Source organism: Trachypithecus francoisi, unplaced genomic scaffold (genome assembly GCF_009764315.1).
Source record: "Trachypithecus francoisi isolate TF-2019V2 unplaced genomic scaffold, Tfra_2.0 Lachesis_group7, whole genome shotgun sequence".
In the NCBI taxonomy this organism is placed as follows: domain Eukaryota; kingdom Metazoa; phylum Chordata; class Mammalia; order Primates; family Cercopithecidae; genus Trachypithecus; species Trachypithecus francoisi.
In genome coordinates, this window is record NW_022681472.1 from 1222299 (window position 1) to 1247697 (window position 25399).

Here is a 25399-nt window from a genome sequence, read left to right on the forward strand (position 1 = left end):
GGGCGGGCCGGAGGGACTCAGGGGGACGTTCCGGAAGGCAGAGGGGAAGCGGCGAGACCGCAGGGCATGCTGGGCGTCTCTCAAAAAGGGCTCTTCCATCCCTGAACAGCCCCAAGCTGTCCTGGACGGTTGTAAAGCCCCAGGATTTGGAGCAGAGTGCCTATATCTCTGGCGGAAGGCCCTACAAGCAAAAGCGGGGTCTCGGAATGGCGTGCACAAGCCCCAGGGACTCAGGGGGACGTTCAGGCAGACAGAGGGAAGAATCAGCGGGATGACAGGGAATGCTAGGGGTCTCCCAAGGATGACTCGTCCATCCCCAGGAGCCCCTAGACTTGTCCTGAGCGGGCAGTCAAGCCCCAGCTTTGGAGCGGGGTGCTTGTGTCTTTCGTGGAATGCTTGCAGAAGTGAAGTGGGGTGGCATGGTGATGTAGATGAGCCGCAGGGACTCAGGGGAACATTGAGGCAGGCAGAGGGGAGAAGTGGGGAGACTACAGGGAATGCTGGGAGCCTCTCAAGAAGGCCTTTCTCATCCCAGAAGCCCCCAGTGCAGCCCCCGTGGGCAGTAAACCTTCAGGCTTTGGAGCAGGATGTCTGTGTCACTCACAAAGGGACCCCACATGCGAGAACAGGGCAGAAGGGTGGTGTGGGCGGACTGTAGGGACTCAAAGGCACATTGAGGCAGGCAGAGAGGAGAAGCAGTGGGACCGCAAGTCATGCTGGGAATCTTCCAGGGACTCCCCTCTTATTGCAGAATTCCCCAGGTCTGTCCCTGGTTGTAGGTAAAGTCTGAGGCTTTGGAGCAGGGTGTCTATGTCTCTTGCTGTAGCCCTCCGGCCCCCAGGGCCTCAGGGTGGCATAGGCAAACCGTAGGGACTCAGGGGGATGTTGAGGTTGGCAGAGGGGTTAGAAGCTGGGAGACCGCAGGGAATGCTGGGAGCCTCCCAAGGCTGGCTCTCCCATCCCAGAAGCCATCAGAGATGTCCCAGGTGGGGTATAAAGCCCCAGACTTTAGAGAAGGGTGACATTTTCCCTCGTAGAAGGCCCCTGCAACCGAAAATAAGGCCTCAGGATGACTCCAAAATGTAACCATGCAGATTCTACAAAAAGAGTATTTGAAACCTAATGAATCAAAAGAAACATTTCACACTGTGAGTTGAATTCACATATCACAAAGCATTTCACCAATTGCTTTTTTCTAGTTTTTATCAGCAGTTAATTGGTTTTTAACTACAGGCCTCACTGGACTCTGAAAAGTCCCTTCACAGATTCTACAAAAAGAGTGTTCCCAACCTGTTGAATCAATACAAAGGCTAAACTCTGTAATCTGAATCCACACATCGCAAAGCAGTTTCACAGGTAACATCTTTCTAGTTTTTTGAGTTATATTCGGGTTTCCACTATAGGCCTCATTGAGCTCTGATATGTCCCCTCACAGGTCCTACAAATATAGTGTTTCCAATCTGCTTAATAAAAACAAACGTTTAACTCTGTGAGCTGAATCCACACCTAAAAAGCAGTGTCACCGATAACTTCTTTCTAGTTTTCATCACACGATATTCTGTTCTTCACTATAGGTCTCAGTGGGCTCCAAAATTTCCATTCACTGATTCTACAAAAAATAGTGCTTTCAACCTGCTGAAACAAAGGAAAGTTTAACTCTGAGTTGAAGCCACATATCACAAAGCAGTTTCACATATAGCTTCTTTCTAGTTTGAATATCATGGGATATTCAAATTTTTATTAGTGGCCTCAGTGGGGTCCAAAATATTCCTTCACAGATTCTACCAAGAGTGTTTCCAACCTGCTGAATCAAAGTAAAGTTTTAATTCTGTGAGCTGGATCTACACATCACAAAGTAGTTTCACAGATAGCATCTTTCCAGTTTTTATCAAGGAATTAGGTTTTTTACTGTGGTCCTCAGTGGATCCGAAGTGTCTCTTCACAAATTGTACAAAAAGATTGTTTCCAACCTGCAGAATCAAAAGAAAGGTTTAACTCTGTGAGCTGAAACCACACATCACAAAGACGTTTCACAGACAGAATCTTTTGAGTATTTATCGCGGTGTATTTTGTTCTTCACTGTGGGCCTCAGTGGACTGTGAAATGTCCCTTTGTAGATCCTACAAAAAGAGTGTTGCCAACCTGCTGAATCAAAATCAAGGTTTAACTCTTTGAGGTGAATCAACACATAACAAAGCAATTTCACAGATAGCTTCTTTCTAGTTTCTATTGGGGGATATTAGGTTTTTCACCACAGGCCTCATAGTGCTCCAACATGTCACTTCGTGGGTTTTACAAAAACGTTGTTTCCAACATGCTGAATCAAAAGAAGCGTTTACCTCTGTGAGCTGCATCCACACATCACCAAGCAGTTTCACAGATAGCTTTTTTCTAGTTGTTATCACTGGATATTCGGTTTTTCACTATAAACCTCAGTGTCTTCAAATGTCCATTCACAGATTATACAAAAAGTGTGTTTACAACCTGCTGAATAGAAAGAATTAATTAACTCTGTGAGCTAAATCCACACATTACAAAGCAGTTTCACAGATAGATCTTTCTAGTTATTATTGCAGGATATTAGATTTTTCACTATTCGCCTCAGGCGGGTACCAAATGTCCCTTCACAGATTTTACAGTAAGAGTGTTTCCAATAAGAGTGGTTGATTTCAGCTGAATCAAAATAAAGGTTTAACTCTGTTAGGTGAATCTACGTATCACAAAGCAGTTTCACAGATAGCTTCTTTCTAGTTTGTATTGCGGGATATTCGATTTTTCACCACAGGCTTCAGTGTGCTCTGAAATGTCCCTTTGCAGATTCTACAAAAATAATGTTGTCAACCTTGGTTTGTTTTGAAGTTTTCTTGCTGATTCTACAAAATATTGTGTCCAACCTGCTGAATGAAAAGAAAGGTTTACTGTGTGATCTGAATCCCCACATCACAAAGGAGTTTCACAGATGGCTTTTTTCTAGTGTTTATTCTGGTACATATGTTTTTTCACTATAGGCATCAGTGGACTCCGAAATGTCTCTTCAAAAATACTACAAAAAGGTTTCCAACCTGCTGAATTAAAAGAAAAGTTTACCTCTGTGAGCTGAATGCACATCACAGGCAGTTTCACAGATAGCTTCTCTCTAGTATTTATCGTGGAATATTCAGTTTTCCACTATAGGCCCCAGTGAGCTTTAAAATATCCCTTTGTAGAAACTACAAAATGAGTATTTTCAATCTACTGAATCAAAATAAAGGTTTATCTCTGTGAGCTGAATCCACACATCACAAAGGAGTTTCACATATATCTACTTTCTAGTTTTTATTGCTTGATATTCTCCTTTTCACTATAGGCCTCATTGGACTCTGAAACATTCCTTCACAGATTCTAAAAAAATGAGTGTTTCCAACTGGTTGAATGGACACAGTGGGCTCTGAAAAGTTTCTTCACAGATTCTACAAAAAATAGTGTTTCCAACCAGGTGAATCCTAAGAAAGGTTTACCTTTGTGAGCTGAATCCACACATCACAAAGCAGTTTCACAGATAGCATCTTTCTACTTTTCATCACTTGATATTCAGTTTTTTACTATGACCTCAGCTGTCTATGAAATGTCCCTTTGCAGATCCTGCAAGAAGAATGTTTCCAAACTGCAGAATCAAAAGATTTAGTGCTTGAGCTGAATGTACACATCACAAAGCTGTTTCACAGATACATTCTTTTTTTTTTTTTTTTTTATTATACTTAAGTTCTAGGGTACATGTGCATGACGTTATATCATGTATAACTCCCCAATGCAATCCCTCCCTCCTCCCCCCTCCCCATGATAGGCCCCAGTGTGTGATGTTCCCCTTCCCGAGTCCAAGTGATCTCATTGTTCAGTTCCCACCTATGAGTGAGAAGATGCGGTGTTTGGTTTACTCTTCTTGTGATAGTTTGCTAAGAATGATGGTTTCCAGCTGCATCCATGTCCCTACAAAGGACGCAAACTCATCCTTTTTGATGGCTGCATAGTATTCCATGGTGTATATGTGCCACATTTTCTTAATCCAGTCTGTCACAGATGGACATTTGGGTTGATTCCAAGTCTTTGCTATTGTGAATAGTGCCGCAATAAACAAACGTGTGCATGTGTCTTTGTAGTAGAGTAATTTATAATCCTTTGGGTATATACCCAGTAGTGGGATGGCTGGGTCATATGGTACATCTAGTTCTAGATCCTTGAGGAATCGCCATACTGTTTTCCATAATGGTTGAACTAGTTTACAATCCCACCAACAGTGTAAAAGTGTTCCTATTTCTCCACATCCTCTCCAACACCTGTTGTTTCCTGACTTCTTAATGATTGCCATTCTAACTGGTGTGAGATGGTATCTCATTGTGGTTTTGATTTGCATTTCTCTGATGGCCAGTGATGATGAGCCTTTTTTCATGTGTCTGTTGGCTGTATGGATGTCTTCTTTTGAGAAATGTCTGTTCATATCCTTTCCCCACTTTTTGATGGGGTTGTTTGCTTTTTTCTTGTATATTTGTTTGAGTTCTTTGTAGATTCTGGATATTAGCCCTTTGTCAGATGAGTAGGTTGCAAAAATGTTTTCCCATTCTGTAAGTTGCCTGTTCACTCTGATGGTAGTTTCTTTGGCTGTGCAAAAGCTCCTTAGTTTAATTAGATCCCATGTGTCAATTTTTGCTTTTGCTGCCTTTGCTTTTGGTGTTTTAGACATGAAGTCCTTGCCCATGCCTATGTCCTGAATGGTACTACCTAGATTTTCTTCTAGGGTTTTTATGGTATTAGGTCTAACATTTAAGTCTCTAATCCATCTTGAATTAATTTTCGTATAAGGGGTAAGGAAAGGATCCAGTTTCAGCTTTCTACTTATGGCTAGCCAATTTTCCCAGCACCATTTATTAAATAGGGAATCCTTTCCCCATTTCTTGTTTCTCTCAGGTTTGTCACAGATCAGATGGCTGTAGATGTGTGGTATTATTTCTGAGGACTCTGTTCTGTTCCATTGGTCTATATCTCTGTTGTGGTACCAGTACCATGCTGTTTTGGTTACTGTAGCCTTGTAGTATAGTTTGAAGTCAGGTAGCGTGACGCCTCCAGCTTTGTCCTTTTGACTTAGGATTGTCTTGGCAATGCGGGCTCTTTTTTGGTTCCATATGAACTTTAAAGCCATTTTTTCCAATTCTGTGAAGAAAGTCATTGGTAGCTTGATGGGGATGGCATTGAATCTATAAATCACCTTGGGCAGTATGGCCATTTTCACGATATTGATTCTTCCTATCCATGAGCATGGTATGTTCTTCCATTTGTTTGTGTCCTCTTTGATTTCACTGAGCAGTGGTTTGTAGTTCTCCTTGAAGAGGTCCTTTACATCCCTTGTAAGCTGGATTCCTAGGTATTTTATTCTCTTTGAAGCAATTGTGAATGGAAGTTCATTCCTGATTTGGCTCTCTGTTTGTCTGTTACTGGTGTATAAGAATGCTTGTGATTTTTGCACATTAATTTTGTATCCTGAGACTTTGCTGAAGTTGCTTATCAGCTTAAGGAGATTTTGGGCTGAGACGATGGGGTTTTCTAAATATACAATCATGTCATCTGCAAACAGGGACAATTTGACTTCTTCTTTTCCTAACTGGATACCCTTGATTTCTTTCTCTTGCCTGATTGCCCTAGCCAGAACTTCCAACACTATGTTGAATAGGAGTGGTGAGAGAGGGCATCCCTGTCTTGTGCCAGTTTTCAAAGGGAATTTTTCCAGTTTTTGCCCATTCAGTATGATATTAGCTGTGGGTTTGTCATAAATAGCTCTTATTATTTTGAGGTACGTTCCATCAATACCAAATTTATTGAGCGTTTTTAGCATAAAGGGCTGTTGAATTTTGTCAAAAGCCTTTTCTGCATCTATTGAGATAATCATGTGGTTCTTGTCTTTGGTTCTGTTGATATGCTGGATTACGTTTATTGATTTGCGAATGTTGAACCAGCCTTGCATCCCAGGGATGAAGCCCACTTGATCATGGTGGATAAGCTTTTTGATGTGCTGCTGAATCCGGTTTGCCAGTATTTTATTGAGGATTTTTGCATCGATGTTCATCAGGGATATTGGTCTAAAATTCTCTCTTTTTGTTGTGTCTCTACCAGGCTTTGGTATCAGGATGATGTTGGCCTCATAAAAAGAGTTAGGGAGGATTCCCTCTTTTTCTATTGATTGAAATAGTTTCAGAAGGAATGGTACCAGCTCCACCTTGTACCTCTGGTAGAATTCAGCTGTGAATCCATCTGGTCCTGGACTTTTTTTGGTGGGTAGGCTATTAATTGTTGCCTCAATTTCAGAGCCTGCTATTGGTCTATTCAGGGATTCAACTTCTTCCTGGTTAGTCTTGGGAGAGTGTAAGTGTCCAGGAAATTATCCATTTCTTCTAGATTTTCTAGTTGATTTGCGTAGAGGTGTTTATAGTATTCTCTGATGGTAGTTTGTATTTCTGTGGGGTCGGTGGTGATATCCCCTTTATCATTTTTTATTGCGTCTATTTGATTCCTCTCTCTTTTCTTCTTTATTAGTCTAGCTAGCGGTCTGTCAATTTTGTTGATCTTTTCAAAAAACCAACTCCTGGATTCATTGATTTTTTGGAGGGTTTTTTGTGTCTCTATCTCCTTCAGTTCTGCTCTGATCTTAGTTATTTCTTGCCTTCTGCTAGCTTTTGAATGTGTTTGCTCTTGCCTCTCTAGTTCTTTTAATTGTGATGTTAGAGTGTCAAATTTAGATCTCTCCTGCTTTCTCTTGTGGGCATTTAGTGCTATAAATTTCCCTCTACACACTGCTTTAAATGTGTCCCAGAGATTCTGGTATGTTGTATCTTTGTTCTCATTGGTTTCAAAGAACATCTTTATTTCTGCTTTCATTTTGTTATGTACCCAGTAGTCATTCAGGAGCAGGTTGTTCAGTTTCCATGTAGTTGAGCGGTTTTGATTGAGTTTCTTAGTCCTGAGTTCTAGTTTGATTGCACTGTGGTCTGAGAGACAGTTTGTTATAATTTCTATTCTTGTACATTTGCTGAGGAGTGCTTTACTTCCAATTATGTGGTCAATTTTGGAATAAGTGCTATGTGGTGCTGAGAAGAATGTATATTCTGTTGATTTGGGGTGGAGAGTTCTATAGATGTCTATTAGGTCCGCTTGGTGCAGAGATGAGTTCAATTCCTGGATATCCTTGTTAACTTTCTGTCTCGTTGATCTGTCTAATGTTGACAGTGGAGTGTTGAAGTCTCCCATTATTATTGTATGGGAGTCTAAGTCTCTTTGTAGGTCTCTAAGGACTTGCTTTATGAATCTGGGTGCTCCTGTATTGGGTGCATATATATTTAGGAGAGTTAGCTCTTCCTGTTGAATTGATCCCTTTACCATGATGTAATGGCCTTCTTTGTCTCTTTTGATCTTTGATGGTTTAAAGTCTGTTTTATCAGAGACTAGGATTGCGACCCCTGCTTTTTTTTGTTCTCCATTTGCTTGGTAGATCTTCCTCCATCCCTTTATTTTGAGCCTATGTATGTCTCTGCATGTGAGATGGGTCTCCTGAATACAGCAGACTGATGGGTCTTGACTCTTTATCCAGTTTTCCAGTCTGTGTCTTTTAATTGGAGCATTTAGTCCATTGACATTTAAGGTTAATATTGTTATGTGTGAACTTGATCCTGTCATTATGATATTAACTGGTTATTTTGCTCGTTAGTTGATGCAGTTTCTTCCTAGCCTCGATGGTCTTTACATTTTGGCATGTTTTTGCAATGGCTGGTACCGCTTGTTCCTTTCCATGTTTAGGGCTTCCTTCAGGGTCTCTTGTAAGGCACGCCTGGTGTTGACAAAATCTCTAAGCATTTGCTTATCTGTAAAGGATTTTATTTCTCCTTCACTGATGAAGCTTAGTTTGGCTGGATATGAAATTCTGGGTTGAAAATTCTTTTGTTTAAGAACGGTGAATATTGGCCCCCACTCTCTTCTGGCTTGTAGAGTTTCTGACGAGAGGTCTGCTGTTATTCTGATGGGCTTCCCTTTGTGGGTAACCCGACCTTTCTCTCTGGCTGCCCTTAAGATTTTTTCCTTCATTTCAACTTTGGTGAATCTGGCAATTACGTGTCTTGGAGTTGCTCTTCTGGAGGAGTATATTTGTGGCGTTCTCTGTATTTCCTGAATTTGAATGTTGGCCTGCCCTACTAGGTTGGGGAAGTTCTCCTGGATGATATCCTGAAGAGTGTTTTCCAAGTTGGTTCCATTTTCCCCCTCACTTTCAGGCACTCCAATCAGACGTAGATTTGGTCTTTTTACATAATCCCGTACTTCTTGCAGGCTTTGTTCATTTCTTTTTCTTCTTTTTTCTTTTGGTTTCTCTTCTCGCTTCATTTCATTCATTTGATCCTCAATCGCTGATACTCTTTCTTCCAGTTGATCGAGTCGGTTACTGAAGCTTGTGCATTTGTCACGTATTTCTCGTGTCATGGTTTTCATCTCTGTCATTTCGTTTATGATCTTCTCTGCATTAATTAATCTAGCTGTCAATTCTTCCACTTTTTTTCAAGATTTTTAGTTTCTTTGCGCTGGGTATGTAATTCCTCCTTTAGCTCTGAGAGGTTTGATGGAGTGAAGCCTTCTTCTCTCATCTCGTCAAAGTCATTCTCTGACCAGCTTTGATCCGTTGCTGGCGATGGGCTGCGCTCCTTTGCAGGGGGAGATGCGCTCTTATTTTTTGAATTTCCAGCTTTTCTGCCCTGCTTCTTCCCCATCTTTGTGGTTTTATCTGTCTCTGGACTTTGATGATGGTGACGTACGGATGGGGTTTTGGTATAGGTGTCCTTCCTGTTTGATAGTTTTCCGTCTGACAGTCAGAAGGACTGTCTGTTGGTCTGTTGGAGATTGCTTGAGGTCCACTCCAGACCCTGTTTGCCTGGGTATCAGCAGCAGAGGTTGCCGAAGATAGAATATTGCTGAACAGCGAGTGTACCTGTCTGATTCTTTCTTTGGAAGTTTCCTCTCAGGGGTGACGCCACCCTGTGAGGTGTGGGGTGTCAGACTGCCCCTAGTGGGGCATGTCTCCCAGCTAGGCTACTCAGGGGTCAGGGACCCACCTGAGCAGGCAGTCTGTCCGTTCTCGGAACTCAACCTCCACGTTAGGAGATCCACGGCTCTCCCCAAAACTGTCAGACAGAGTCGTTCGCGTCTGCACCACCCCCGCTCTTTCCCCTAATGGGCTGCAGCTGTGCGCTGTCCGCAGAGGTAGAGTCTACAGAGACAGGCAGGCTTCCTTGAGCTGCTGTGAGCTCCACCCAGTTCGAGCTTCCCAGCGGCTTTGTTTACCTACTTAAGCCTCAGCAATGGCGGGCGCCCCTCCCCCAGCCTCGCTGCTGCCTTGCGGATAGATCGCCGCAGAGGGCTGTGTTCGCAGTGAGGGAGGCTCCGTGGGCGTGGGACCCTCCCGGCCAGGTGTGGGATATATTCTCCTGGTGTGCCTGTTTCCTTAAAGCGCAGTATTGGGGTGGGAGTTACCCGATTTTCCAGGTGTTGTGTGTCTCAGTTCCCCTGGCTAGGAAAAAGGGATTCCTTTCCCCCTTGCGCTTCCAGGTGAGGCGATGCCTCGCCCTGCTTCAGCTCACGCTGGTCAGGCTGCAGCAGCTGACCAGCACCGATTGTCCGGCACTCCCTAGCGAGATGACCCCAGTACCTCAGTTGAAAACGCAGAAATCACCGGTCTTCTGTGTCACTCGCGCTGGGAGTTGGAGACTGGAGCTGCTCCTATTCGGCCATCTTCGATACATTCTAATTTTTATTGCAGAATATTCGGTTTGTCACAATAGTCATCAGTTTTCCCTGAAGTGTCCCTTTGCAGATTCTACAGAAAGAGTGTTTCCAACCTGCTGAATTAAAAGAAAAGTTTAACTTTGTGAGCTGAATCCACATCACAAAGCAGTTTCACAGATAGCTTCTTTCCAGTTTATATAACCGGGTATTCATTTTTTCACTATAGGCCTCAGTTTGTTTGAAAATGTCCCTTAACAGATTCTACAAATACAGTGTTTCAAACTTGCTGAATCAAAAAAGGAAAAAAAAATTAGCTCAGTGAGCTAAATGCACAAATCTAAAAGCGTTTTCACAGATCACTTGTTTCTAGTTTTTTTCTCTGGATATTCAGTTTTTGACTACTGGCATCACCTGGCTACAAAATGTCCTTTCGCAGATTCTACAAAAGTATGTTTCCACCAGCTGAATCAAAAAGAAAGGTTTAACTCTGTGAGCTGAATGCACGCATCACAAGTAGTTTCACAGATAGCTTCTTTCTAGTTTTTACTGTGCGATATTTAGTTTTTTTAACATAGTCCTCAGTGCACTCTGAAAAGTCCTTTCGCAGATTCTAAAAAAAGAGTGTTTCCAACCAGCTGAATCAAAAGAATAGTTTAACTCTATGAGCTGAATGCATACTTCACAAAGCAGTTTCACATAAAGCTTCTCTCTAGTTTTTATGGCAGGATATTCTGTTTTTCACTAAAGGCTTCAGTGGGCTTTAAAATGTCTCTTGGCATATATTACAAAGAGAATGTTTCCAATCTGCCGAATCAAAGGAAATGTTTAACTCTGTGAGATGAATGCACACTTCACCAAACAGTTTTACAGACAGAATTTTTCTAGTTTTTATGGTATGATATTCAGTTTTTCACTGTAGTCCTCAGTTGGCTCCAAAATGTCCCCTCGCAGATTCTACAAAAAGAGTGTTTTCAACATGCCTAATCAAAAGAAAGGTTTACCTATGTGAGCTGGATCCACACATCATGAAGCAGTTTCACAGACAGATTCATTCAAATATTTATTGCAGGATACTCAGTTTTTTACTATAGGCTTCAGTTGGCTTTGAAATGTCCCTTCACAGATTCTAACAAAAAAAAAGTCTTTCCAAGCAGCTGAATCAAAAAAAGGTTTAACTCTCTGAGCTGAATCCACACATTACAAGGCAGTTTCACAGATAGCTTCTTCCTTGTTTTTATTGAGGTATATTTGGTTTTTCTCTATAGGCATCAGTGGGTTGTAAAATATTCCTTTCCACATTCTACAAAGAGAGTGTTTCCAACCTTCTGAGTCAAAAGGAAGGTTTATCTCTGTGAGTTTTGTGCACACAGAAGAAAGTAGTTTCACAGAGAGCTTCTTTCTACTTTTTAACCCTGGATATTCAGTTTTTCACCATAAACTTTAGTGGGTTTCAAAATGTTCCTTCACAGATTCTAAAAAAAAAAAACTGTTTCAAATCTGCTAAATCAAAAGAAAGTTTTATGTCTATAACCTGAATCCACACATCACAAAGCAGTTTTGCAGATAGCTTCTTTCTAGTTTTTATCACAGGATATTTGATTTTTGACTATGGGCCTCAGTGGGCTATGAAATGTCCCTCTGCAGATTCTTCAGAATTGTGTTACCACCTGCTGAATCAAAACAAAGGTTTGTCTCTGTGAGGTGAATCCACACAGCACAAAACGGTTTCACAGATAGCTTCTTTCTAATTTTTATCACGGGATATTTGATTTTTCACTATAGGCTTCATTGGGCTTTGAAATATCCCTTGGCAGATTCTACAATAAGAGAATTTCCAACCTGTTGAATCAAAAGAAAAGTATATCTCTGTGAGTTGAATGCACACCTCACAAAGCAGTTTCACAGATAGCTTCCTTCTAGTTTTTATTGTGGAAAATTTTGTTTTTCACCATAGGCTTCAGTGGGCTGCTCAATGTCTTTTCACATATTCCAGAAAAACTGTTTCCAACCTGGTGAATCAAAAGAATTAACTCTTTGAGCTGAATCCACACATCACAAACCACTTTCACAGATAGCTTCTCTGTTGTTTTTACACAAGATATTCCAATTTTCATATGGCCTCAGTGGGGTCCAAAATGTCCCTTCATAAATTCTACAAAAGGAGTGTTTCCAACCTGTTTAATCAAAAGGAAGATTTAACTCTGTGAGCTGAATCCACATATCACAAAGTAGTTTCCCATAGAGCTTCTTTATAGTTTTTATCACAAGATATTCAGTTTTTCACTATAGATCTCAGTGGGTTCTGAAATTTTCCATCGCAGATTCTACCAAAAAAAGTGTTTCACAACTGTTGAAACAAAAGAAACATTTAACTCTGTGAGCTGAGTACACACAACACAAAGAGGTTTCAAAGATAGCTTCTTTCTAGTTTTTATAGTATGATATTTGTTTTTTCACTACAGGCTTTCATGGGCTCCAATATGTCCTTTCACAGATTCTATAAAAAGAGTGTTTCCAACCAGCTGAATCTAAAGAAAGGTTTAACTCTGTGAGCTGAATGTACACATCACAAAGAGACACAGATAGCTGTTTTCTAGTTTTTATTGTGGTATATATGGCTTTTCACTATATACCTCATTGGGCTCTGAAATGTCCCTTCACAGATTCTACAAAACAAGTTTTCCCAGGTTGCTAAATCAGAAGAAAGGTTTAACTTTGTGAGCTGAATGCACACATCGCAAAGCAGTTCCACAGATAACTTGTTGCTAGTTTTTATCACAGGACATTCTGCTTCTCACTATAGGTCTCAGGTGCCTCTGAAATGTCCCCTCACAGATTCTACAAAAAAGATTGCTTCCAACTTGCTGAATCAAAACACAGGTTTAACTGTGTGAGCTAAATCCACAAACAACAAATCAGTTTCACAGATAGCTTCTTTCTAGTTTTTATTACAAGATATTGGGTTTTTCATTATAGGCTTCACTGGGCTCCTAAATGTTTCTTTCCCCCCCACCCCCAGATTCTACAAAAAAGGTGTTTCCAACCTGCTGAATCAAAATAAATGTTTAACTCTCTGAGGTGAATGCAAATATCACAAAACAGTTCCACAGATAGCTTATTTCTAGTTTCATCGAGGGATATTCAGTTTATCATTACAGGCCTCAGTAGCCTATGAAATGCCCCTTCTCAAACTCTACAAACAGAGTGTTTCCAACCTGCTGAATTGAAATAATGGATTAACTCTGTGAGCTGAATCCACAAATCACAAAGCAGCTTCACAGAGAGCCTCTTTCTAACTTTCATCATGGGATATTCTGTTTTTCACTATAGGCCTCAGGGGTCTCTGAAATGTTTCTTCACAAATTGTGAAAAACAAGTGTTTCCAACTTGTTGAATAAAAAAGAGGTTTAACTCTGTTAGCTGAATGCACACATCAGAAAGCAGTTTCAAAAATACCTTCTTTCAAGTTTCTATCACGTGATATTCAATTTTTCACTGTAGACCTTAGTGGGGTCTAAAATGGCCTGTCACAGATTCTACAAAAATGATATTTCCAACTATCTTTATCAAAAGGAAATTGAATTCTGTGAGCTGACTCCACTTATCACAAAGCAGTTTCACAGATAGCTTCTTTTTTTTATTAGTATCAATATTTATTGACAAGTTTTTTAAAGATATAAACATGGTTATAAAAATGATTTTGATATTTGTATACATTATATTTAGTATTATTTTTAAGTCAAACATTTAGTATAAATTGTCTTATTTGGCAAGTAACCACTACATAAATCACATTTTGTGGAAAGAAATGTAAAAGTGAGAATTTAGAAATTTTTTTTTTTATTTAAGTTCTAGGGTACATGTGCATAACGTTTATATCATGTATAACTCCCCAATGCAATCCCTCCCTCCTCCCCCCTCCCCATGATAGGCCCCAGTGTGTGATGTTCCCCTTCCCGAGTCCAAGTGATCTCATTGTTCAGTTCCCACCTATGAGTGAGAACATGCGGTGTTTGGTTTTCTGTTCTTGTGATAGTTTGCTAAGAATGATGGTTTCCAGCTGCATCCATGTCCCTACAAAGGACGCAAACTCATCCTTTTTGATGTCTGCATAGTATTCCATGGTGTATATGTGTCACATTTTCTTAATCCAGTCTGTCACAGATGGACATTTGGGTTGATTCCAAGTCTTTGCTATTGTGAATAGTGCTGCAATAAACATACGTGTGCATGTGTCTTTGTAGTAGAGTAATTTATAATCCTTTGGGTATATACCCAGTAGTGGGATGGCTGGGTCATATGGTACATCTAGTTCTAGATCCTTGAGGAATCATCAAACTGTTTTCCATAATGGTTGAACTAGTTTACAATCCCACCAACAGTGTAAAAGTGTTCCTATTTCTCCACATCCTCTCCAACACCTGTTATTTCCTGACTTCTTAATGATTGCCATTCTAACTGGTGTGAGATGGTATCTCATTGTGGTTTTGATTTGCATTTCTCTGATGGCGAGTGATGATGAGCATTTTTTCATGTGTCTGTTGGCTGTATGGATGTCTTCTTTTGAGAAATGTCTGTTCATATCCTTTGCCCACTTTTTGATGGTGTTGTTTGTTTTTTTCTCGTATATTTGTTTGAGTTCTTTGTAGATTCTGGATATTAGCCCTTTGTCAGATGAGTAGGTTGCAAAAATTTTCTCCCATTCTGTAGGTTGCCTGTTCATGCTGATGGTAGTTTCTTTAGCTGTGCAAAAGCTCTTTAGTTTAATGAGATCCCATTTGTCAATTTTGGCTTTTGCTGCCGTTGCTTTTGGTGTTTTAGACATGAAGTCCTTGCCCATGCCTATGTCCTGAATGGTACTACTTAGATTTTCTTCTAGGGTTTTTATGGTATTAGGTCTGATATTTAAGTCTCTAATCCATCTTGAATTAATTTTCGTATAAGGGGTAAGGAAAGGATCCAGTTTCAGCTTTCTACTTATGGCTAGCCAATTTTCCCAGCACCATTTATTAAATAGGGAATCCTTTCCCCATTTCTTGCTTCTCTCAGGTTTTTCAAAGATCAGATGGCTGTAGATGTGTGGTATTATTTCTGAGGACTCTGTTCTGTTCCATTGGTCTATATCTCTGTTGTGGTACCAGTACCATGCTGTTTTGGTTACTGTAGCCTTGTAGTATAGTTTGAAGTCAGGTAGCGTGACGCCTCCAGCTTTGTCCTTTTGACTTAGGATTGTCTTGGCAATGCGGGCTCTTTTTTGGTTCCATATGAACTTTAAAGCCGTTTTTTCCAATTCTGTGAAGAAAGTCATTGGTAGCTTGATGGGGATGGCATTGAATCTATAAATCACCTTGGGCAGTATGGCCATTTTCACGATATTGATTCTTCCTATCCATGAGCATGGTATGTTCTTCCATTTGTTTGTGTCCTCTTTGATTTCACTGAGCAGTGGTTTGTAGTTCTCCTTGAAGAGGTCCTTGACATCCCTTGTAAGCTGGATTCCTAGGTATTTTATTCCCTTTGAAGCAATTGTGAATGGAAGTTCATTCATGATTTGGCTTTCTGTTTGTCTGTTACTGGTGTATAAGAATGCTTGTGATTTTTGCACATTAATTTTGTATCCTGAGACTTTGCTGAAGTTGCTTATCAGCTTAAGGAGATTTTGGGCTGAGACGATGGGGTTTTCTAAATATACAATCATGTCATCTGCAAACAGGGACAATTTGACTTCTTCTTTTCCTAACTGGATACCCTTGATTTCTTTCTCTTGCCTGATTGCCCTAGCCAGAACTTCCAACACTATGTTGAATAGGAGTGGTGAGAGAGGGCATCCCTGTCTAGTGCCAGTTTTCAAAGGGAATTTTTCCAGTTTTTGCCCATTCAGTATGATATTGGCTGTGGGTTTGTCATAAATAGCTCTTATTATTTTGAGGTACGTTCCATCAATACCGAATTTATTGAGCGTTTTTAGCATAAAGAGCTTTTGAATTTTGTCAAAAGCCTTTTCTGCATCTATTGAGATAATCATGTGGTTCTTGTCTTTGGTTCTGTTGATATGCTGGATTACGTTTATTGATTTGCGAATGTTGAACCAGCCTTGCATCCCAGGGATGAAGCCCACTTGATCATGGTGGATAAGCTTTTTGATGTGCTGCTGAATCCGGTTTGCCAGTATTTTATTGAGAATTTTTGCATCGATGTTCATCAGGGATATTGGTCTAAAATTCTCTTTTTTTCTTGTGTCTCTGCCAGGCTTTGGTATCAGAATGATGTTGGCCTCATAAAATGAGTTAGGGAGGATTCCCTCTTTTTCTATTGATTGAAATAGTTTCAGAAGGAATGGTACCAGCTCCTCCTTGTACTTCTGGTAGAATTCAGCTGTGAATCCATCTGGTCCTGGACTTTTTTTGGTGGGTAGGCTATTAATTGTTGCCTCAATTTCAGAGCCTGCTATTGGTCTATTCAGGAATTCCCCTTCTTCCTGGTTTAGTCTTGGGAGAGTGTAAGTGTCCAGGAAATTATCCATTTCTTCTAGATTTTCTAGTTGATTTTCATAGAGGCATTTATACTATTCTCTGATGGTTGTTTGTATTTCTGTGGGGTCAGTGGTGATATCCCCTTTATCATTTTTTATTGCATCTATTTGATTCCTCTCTCTTTTCTTCTTTATTAGTCTAGCTAGCGGTCTGTCAATTTTGTTGATCTTTTCAAAAAACCAACTCCTGGATTCATGATTTTTTGGAGGGTTTTTTGTGTCTCTATCTCCTTCAGTTCTGCTCTGATCTTAGTTATTTCCTGCCTTCTGCTAGCTTTTGAATGTGTTTCCTCTAGCCTCTATAGTTCTTTTAATTGTGATGTTAGAGTGTCAATTTTAGATCTTTCCAGCTTTCTCTTGTGGGCATTTAGTGCTATAAATTTCCCTCTACACACTGCTTTAGATGTGTCCCAGAGATTCTGGTATGTTGTATCTTTGTTCTCATTGGTTTCAAAGAACATTTTTATTTCTGCCTTCATTTCGTTATGTACCCAGTAGTCATTCAGGAGCAGGTTGTTCAGTTTCCATGTAGTTGAGCGGTTTTGATTGAGTTTCTTAGTCCTGAGTTCTAGTTTGATTGCACTGTGGTCTGAATGACAGTTTGTTATAATTTCTGTTCTTGTACATTTGCTGAGGAGTGCTTTACTTCCAATTATGTGGTCAATTTTGGAATAAGTGCGATGTGGTGCTGAGAAGAATGTATATTCTGTTGATTTGGGGTGGAGAGTTCTATAGATGTCTATTAGGTCCGCTTGGTGCAGAGATGAGTTCAATTCCTGAATATCCTTGTTAACTTTCTGTCTCGTTGATCTGTCTAATGTTGACAGTGGAGTGTTGAAGTCTCCCATTATTATTGTATGGGAGTCTAAGTCTGTTTGTAGGTCTCTAAGTACTTGCTTTATGAATCTGGGTGCTCCTGTATTTGGTGCATATATATTTAGAGGGTTAGCTCTTCCTGTTGAACTGATCCCTTTACCATTATGTAATGGCCTTCTTTGTCTCTTTTGATCTTTGATGGTTTAAAGTCTGTTTTATCAGAGACTAGGATTGCAACCCCTGCTTTTTTTGTTCTCCATTTGCTTGGTAGATCTTCCTCCATCCCTTTATTTTGAGCCTATGTATGTCTCTGCATGTGAGATGGGTCTCCTGAATACAGCAGACTGATGTGTCTTGACTCTTTATCCAGTTTGCCAGTCTGTGTCTTTTAATTGGAGCATTTAGTGCATTTACATTTAAGGTTAATATTGTTATGTGTGAACTTGATCCTGCCATTATGATATTAACTGGTTATTTTGCTCGTTAGTTGATGCAGTTTCTTCCTAGCCTCGTTCGTCTTTACATTTTGGCATGTTTTTGCAAAGGCTGGTACCGGTTTTTCCTTTCCATGTTTAGGGCTTCCTTCAGGGTCTCTTGTAAGGCACGCCTGGTGGTGAAAAATCCCTAAGCATTTGCTTATCTGTAAAGGATTTTATTTCTCCTTCACTGATGAAACTTAGTTTGGCTGGATATGAAATTCTGGATTGAAAATTCTTTTCTTTAAGAATGTTGAATATCGGCCCCCACTCTCTTCTGGCTTGTAGAGTTTCTGCCGAGAGATCTGCTGTTAGTCTGATGGGCTTCCCTTTGTGGGTAACCCGACCTTTCTCTCTGGCTGCCCTTAAGATTTTTCCTTCATTTCAACTTTGGTGAATCTGGCAATTATGTGTCTTGGAGTTGCTCTTCTCGAGGAGTATCTTTGTGGCATTCTCTGTATTTCCTGAATTTGAATGTTGGCCTGCCCTACTAGGTTGGGGAAGTGCTCCTGGATGATATCCTGAAGAGTGTTTTCCAACTTGGTTCCATTTTTCCCCTCACTTTCAGGCACCCCAATCAGACGTAGATTTGGTCTTTTTACATAATCCCATACTTTTTGCAGGCTTTGTTCATTTCTTTTTCTTCTTTTTTCTTTTGGTTTCTCTTCTCACTTCATTTCATTCATTTGATCCTCAATCGCTGATACTCTTTCTTCCAGTTGATCGAGTCGGTTACTGAAGCTTGTGCATTTGTCACGTATTTCTCGTGTCATGGTTTTCATCTCTGTTATTTCGTTTATGATCTTTTCTGCATTAATTATTCTAGCTGTCAATTCTTCCACTCTTTTTTCAAGATTTTTAGTTTCTTTGCACTGGGTACGTTATTCCTCCTTTAGCTCTGAGAGGTTTGATGGACTGATGCCTTCTTCTCTCATCTCGTCAAAGTCATTCTCTGACCAGCTGATCCGTTGCTGGCGATGGGCTGTGCTCCTTTGCAGGGGGAGATGCGCTCTTATTTTTTGAATTTCCAGCTTTTCTGCCCTGCTTCTTCCCCATCTCTGTGGTTTTATCTGTCTCTGGTCTTTGATGATGGTGACGTCCTGATGGGGTTTTGGTATAGGTGTCCTTCCTGTTTGATAGTTTTCCGTCTGACAGTCAGAAGGACTGTCTCTTGGTCTGTTGGAGATTGCTTGAGGTCCACTCCAGACCCTGTTTGCCTGGGTATCAGCAGCAGAGGTTGCCGAAGATAGAATATTGCTGAACAGCGAGTGTACCTGTCTGATTCTTCCTTTGGAAGTTTCCTCTCAGGGGTGACTCCACCCTGTGAGGTGTGGGGTGTCAGACTGCCCCTAGTGGGGGATGTCTCCCAGCTAGGCTACTCAGGGGTCAGGGACGCACCTGAGCAGGCAGTCTGTCCGTTCTCAGATCTCATCCTCCACGTTAAGAGATCCACGGCTCTCCCCAAAGCTGTCAGACAGAGTCGTTCACGTCTGCACCGGCCCCCGCTGCTTACCCTATTGGACTGCAGCTGTGCGCTGTCCGCAGAGGTAGAGTCTACAGAGACAGGCAGGCTTCCTTGAGCTGCTGTGAGCTCCACCCAGTTCGAGCTTCCCAGCAGCTTTGTTTACCTACTTAAGCCTCAGCAATGGCGGGTGCCCCTCCCCCAGCCTCGCTGCTGCCTTGTGGATCGATCACCGCAGACTGCTGTGTTAGCAGTGAGGGAGGCTCTGTGGGCGTGGGACCCTCCTGGCCAGGTGTGGGATATATTCTCCTGGTGTGCCTGTTTCCTTAAAGTGCAGTATTGGGGTGGGAGTTACCCGATTTTCCAGGTGTTGTGTGTCTCAGTTCCCCTGGCTAGGAAAACGGATTTCCTTCCCCCTTGCACTTCCAGGTGAGGCAATGCCTTGCCCTGCTTCAGCTCACGCTGGTCAGGCTGCAGCAGCTGACCAGCACCGATTGTCTGGCACTCCCTAGAGAGATAACCCCAGTACCTCAGTTGAAAATGCAGAAATCACCGGTCTTCTGTGTCGCTCCCGCTGGGAGTTGGAGACTGGAGCTGTTTCTATTTGGCCATCTTGCTCCGCCCCCCCAGATAGCTTCTTTATAGCTGTTATCATGGGACAATCGGTTTTTCACTATAGGCCTCAGTGGGCTTTTAAATGTCCCTGCGCTGATTTTACTAAAAGAGTGATTCCAATCTGCTGAATCAAAAAAAGAAGTTTTAATTCTGTGAGCTGAATGAACACATCAGAAAAAAATTTAATAGACACGTTCTTTCTAGTTTTTATCATGGAATATTTGATTTTTCACTATAGTCTTTAGTGGGCTCTGAAATGTTTCTTCACTGATTCTACAAAAAGAGTATTTCCAACCTGCTAAATGACAAGAATGGTTTAAATCTGTGAGCTGAGTCCACACATCACATAGCGGTTTTACAGATTACTTCTTTGTAGGGGTGTGTGTGTGTGTGTGATATTCAGTTTTTCACTACAGGCCTCAGAGGGCTCTGAAATGCTCCTTCACAGATTCTACAAAGAGTGTTCTCCATCTGCTGAATCAAAAGAAATGCTTAACTCTTTTAGCTGAATCCACTCATCACCAAGAAGTATCACATATAGCTTTTTTCTACATTTTATTGTTAGATATTTGACTTCACCCTATAGGCTTCAGTGGGCTCTGATATTTCACATTGCAGGTTCTACAGATAAACTGTTTCCGATCTGCTGAATCAAAAGAAAGGTTTAATTCTGTGATCTGAATCCACACGTTACAAAGCAGTTTCACAGATAGCTTCTTTCCAGAATTTATCATGGGATATTCGATTTTATGCTACAAGCTTCTGTGGCCTTTGAAATTTCCCTTTGCAGATTCTATAGAAAGAGTGTTTCCAACCTGCTAAATCAAAAGAAAGGTTGGACTCTGACAGCTGAATCCACACATAACAAAGCTGTTTCACAGATAGCTTCTTTCCAGATTTCATCACGGGATGTTCTGTTTTATGCTACAAACTTCGGTGGGTTCTGAAAAGTCCCTTCTTAGATTCTACAAAGAGAGTGTTTCCATCCTGCTGAATGATACCAAGGTTTAACTCTGGGAGCTGAATCCACACATTACAAAGCAGTTTCACAGATAGCTTCTTTGTAGTTCTTAGCATAAAATATTTGTTGTTTTCACTATAGGCCATGGTAGCCTATGAAATGCCCCTTTTAGATCCTACCAAAAGAGTGTTTCCAACCTGCTGAATGAGAAAAAGGTGTAACTCTGTGAGTTGAATGCAAACATCACAAAACAGTTTCACTGATAGCTTCTTTCTAGTTTTTATCACGGGATATTCAATTCTTCACTATAGATCTCAGTGGACTCAGACATGCCCGTTTGCAGATTCCACCAAAAGAGTTTATCCATCTTCCTCAAACAAAAGAAAGGTTAATCTCTAGGGCCTCAATCCATACACTACAAAGCAGTTTCACAGTTAGCTACTTTCTAGTTTTTGTCATGGGATATTCTGTTTTTCACTATAGCCCTTTCTGAGCTATGGAATGTCTCTTCGCAAATTCTACAAAAAAAAGTGTTTCCAACTTGGTGAATTAAAACAAACAGAACAAAAACAAAACAAAACAAAAACACGTGTAACTCTGTGAGCTGAATGCACCCATCACAAAGCAGTTTCACAGATAGCTCCTTTTTAGTTTTTTATCATAGGACATTCAGTTTTTCCCTGCAAGCCCGAATGGATTCCAAAATGTCCCTTTGCAGATTCTACAAAAAGAGTATTCCAACCTACTGAATGAAAGGTTTAGTACTGTGTGCTGAATGCACACATCACAAAGGAGTTTCACAGATAGCTTCTTTCTAGTTTTTATCACAGGATATCAGGTTTTGTACTATAGGCATCAGTGGGCTACAATATATTGTTTCTCAGATTCAAACAAAACAGTGTTTCCAACTTGTTGAATCAAAAAAAAAAAAAAAAACGTTTAACTCTGTGAATTACATGCACACATCACAAAGAAGTTTCACAGATAGCTTCTTTCTCATTTTTATGATGGGATATCTGGTTTTTTGCTATAGGTTTCAGTGGGCTCTGAAATATTTTTTCACAGATTCTACAAAAAGAGTGTTTTCAACTCTTTGAATTAAAATAAAGTTTTAAATTTTGGAGCTGAATGCATATCTTGCAAAGGAGTTTCACAGATAGCTTCTTTCTCATTTTTCTCTTGGGTATTCTATTTTTCACTACAGGCCTCAGTGATGTCTCAAATCTCCTTTTGTGGATCCTACAGAAAGAATGTTTCCAACCTGCTCATCAAAAGAAAGTTTTAATTCTGTGTGTTGAATGCAAACATCAAAAAACCATTTCAGAGATAACTTATTTATAGTTTTATTGTGGGATATTTATTTTACTATAGGTCTCAGTGGGCTTCAAAATGTCCCCTTGCAGATTCTAAAAAATAAACATTTTCAACTGCTGAATCATAAGAAACATTTAACTCAGGAAGCTGAATCCACACATCACAAAGCAGTTTCACAGACAGCTTCTTTTGACATTTTATTAGGGAATATTTAGTTTTTCTTCATTATACACTTTAGTGGGCTCCTAAATGTCTTTTCACAGTTTCTACAAAAAGATGGTTTCCAATCTTCAGAAACAAAAGAAAGGTTTAGTCTGTGAGAATTATGCAAACATCACAAAATAGTTTCACAGATAGCTTCTTTCTAGTTTTTATTTTAGGATATTCTGTTTTTTTACTATATTCATAGGCCTCAGTGGCCTATGAAATGCCCCTTCCCAGATTCTACAAAAACCGTGTTTCCAAACTGCTGCAGCATCAAAAGAAATGTTTAACTCTGAAAGCTGAATGAAAGCATCACAAAACAGTTTCACAGATATCTTCTTTCTAGTTTGTGTCACAAGATATTAGATTTTTTAATATAGGCCTGAGTGGGCTCTGAAATTTCCCTTTGAAGATTCTACAACAAGAGTGTTTCCAATCTGCTGAATCAAAAGAAAGTTTTAACTCTATAGGTGACTGCACATATCACAAAGCTGTTTCACAGATAGCTTCTGTTTTTTACTGTGGGATATTTAGTTTTTCACTATAGGCCTCAGTCAGCTCTGAAATGTCCCTTCTTAGATTCTACAGAAAGAGTTTTCCAACATGATGAATGAAAAGAAATATTTAACTCTGTGCACTGAATTCATAGATTGCAAGGCAGTTTCACAGACAATCTCTTTCTAGTTTTGATAGTGAAATATTTGGTTTTTCACATTAGGCCTCAGGTGATCCAAAATGTACCTTCACAGATTCTAGAAAAATAGAGTTGCCAACCTGGTGAATGAAGAAAAAGAGTTAATGTTGTGAGCTGAATCCCCACATCACAAAGCAGTTTCACTAATAGCTTCTTTCTAGTTTTTATAATGAGATATTCGGTTTTTCACTATAGGCCTTAGTGGACTCTGAAATGTTTCTTTGCAGATTCTGCAAATAGTGTTTTTCCAACCTGTTGAATCAAAAGAAAGGTTTAATTCTGTGAGCTGAATGTATACATTACAAACGGTTTCACAGATAGCTTCTTTCTAGTTTTTATTGTGGGATATTTGGTTTTTCAGCATCAGCTTCATTGGGCTCTGAAGTGACCCTTCAAAGATTCTAAAAAGAGTGTTTCCTACTTTCTGAATAAAAAAGAAAGGTTTAACTCTGTGAGCTGAATGTGCACATCAAAAAGTAGTCACAGATAGCTTCTTTCTAGTTTTTATTGCAGTATATTCAGCTTTTCACTATAGGCCTCAGTCAGCTCTGAAATGTCCCTTTACAGGTTATACAAAAAAAGTTTTTTCAACTTGCTACATCAAAAGAAAGGTTTAACGTTGTGAACTGAATGCACTCATCACAAAGCACTTTCACAGATAACTCATTTCTACTTTTTATTGTGTAATATTCTGCTTCTCACTACAGGCCTCAGATGCCTCTGAAATGTCCCTTTGCAGATTCTACAAAAAGAGGGCCTCCAACTTGCTGAATCAAAAGAAAGATTTAATTGTTTTATCTGAATCCATACGTAATAAATCAGTTTCACAAATAGCTTCTTTCTAGCTTTTTTCATGGGATATTCGGTTTTTCACTATAGACCTCACAGGGCTCCTAAATCGTTTTCCTAGATTCTAAAAAAAAGATTGTTTCCAACATGCTGAATTGAAGGAAATGTTTAATTCTCTAAAGTGAATGCAAACATCTCAAAACATTTCCACAGATAGTTTCTTTCCAGTTTTATCGTGGATTAATCATTTTTTCACTACAGGCCTCAGTAGCCTACAAAATGCCCGTTTGTAGATTCTACAAAATGAGTGTTTCCAATCTGCTGAACCAAAATAAAGGATTAACTCTGTGTACTGAATCCACACATGGCAAAGCAGTTTCACAGATGTCTTCTTTCTATCTTGTATCACAGGATATTCAGTTTTTCACTATATTCCTCAGGGGGCTCTGAAATATTTCTTAGCAGATTGTACAGAAAAAGTGTTTCTAACCTCTCAAAAAATAAAAAGGTTTAACGTTGTGAGTTGAATGCACAGTTCACAAAGCAGTTTCACAGATAGCGGCTTTCTAGTTTTTATTGTGGGATATTCAGTTTTTCCTTTAAGATTGAGAGGGCTCTGAAATGTCCCTTTGTAGATTCTACAAAAAGATGGTTTCCAACGTGCTGAATGAAATGAAAGGTTTAACACTGTGCATTGAATGCACACATGACAAAGAAGTTTCATGGATAGCTTCTTTCTAGTTTTCTTCATGAGGTATCTTGTTTTATACTATAGGCCTAGGTGAGTTCTGAGATGCTTTTTTGCAGATTCTACAAAATAAGTGTTTCCAAGTTTGTTAAATCAAAAGTAAGGTTTAACTCTGTGAGCTGAAGGCATACATCACAAAGCAGTTTCACAGTTAGCTTCTTTCTAATTTTTATTGCGAGATATCTGGTTTTTCACTGTAAGTTTCAGTGGATTCCAAAAAGTTTCTTCACAGACTCTACAAAAAGAGCATTTCCAACCTTTTGAATTAAAAGAAAGTTTTAAATCTTGGAGCTGAATGGACACTTCACAAAAAGGTATCACAGATAGCATTTTTCTTGTTTATATCAGGGTGTTCCAATTTTCACTATAGCCTCAGTGAGGTCTGAAATGTCCCTTCGTGGATTCTACAAAAAGAGTATTTCCAACCTGCTAAATAATAATTTTAAAAAAGTTTAACTATATGAGCTTAATCCACACAACATCAGGAAGCAGATTCGCAGATTGCTTCTTTGTAGTGTTGATCACAGAATATTCAGGTTTTCACTATAGTTCTCAGTTGGCTCCAGAATGTCCTTTCACAAATTTAACAAAAAAGTGTTTCCACTTTTTTGAATGTTGAATCAAAAGAAATGTTTAACTCTGTTAGCTGAATGCACACATCACAAAGCAGTTTCACAAATAGCTTTTTTTTTAGCTTTTATCATGGGTTTTCAGTTTTTCAATATAGGAATCAGTGGGCACCTAAATATCCCTTTGCAGTTTCTACACAAAGAGTGTTTCCAACCTGCTGAGTCAAATGAAAGGTTTAACTCTGTGAACTCTGTGAGTTGAATGCAAACATCACATAAACAGTTTCACAGAGAGCTCCTTTCTAGTTTTTATCACGTGATATTTTATTGGTCACCATAGGTATCTGTGGCCTATTAAATGCCTCTTCGCAGATTCTACAAAAATTGTTTCCAACCTGCTGAATTATAAGAAAGGTTTCATTCTGTGAGC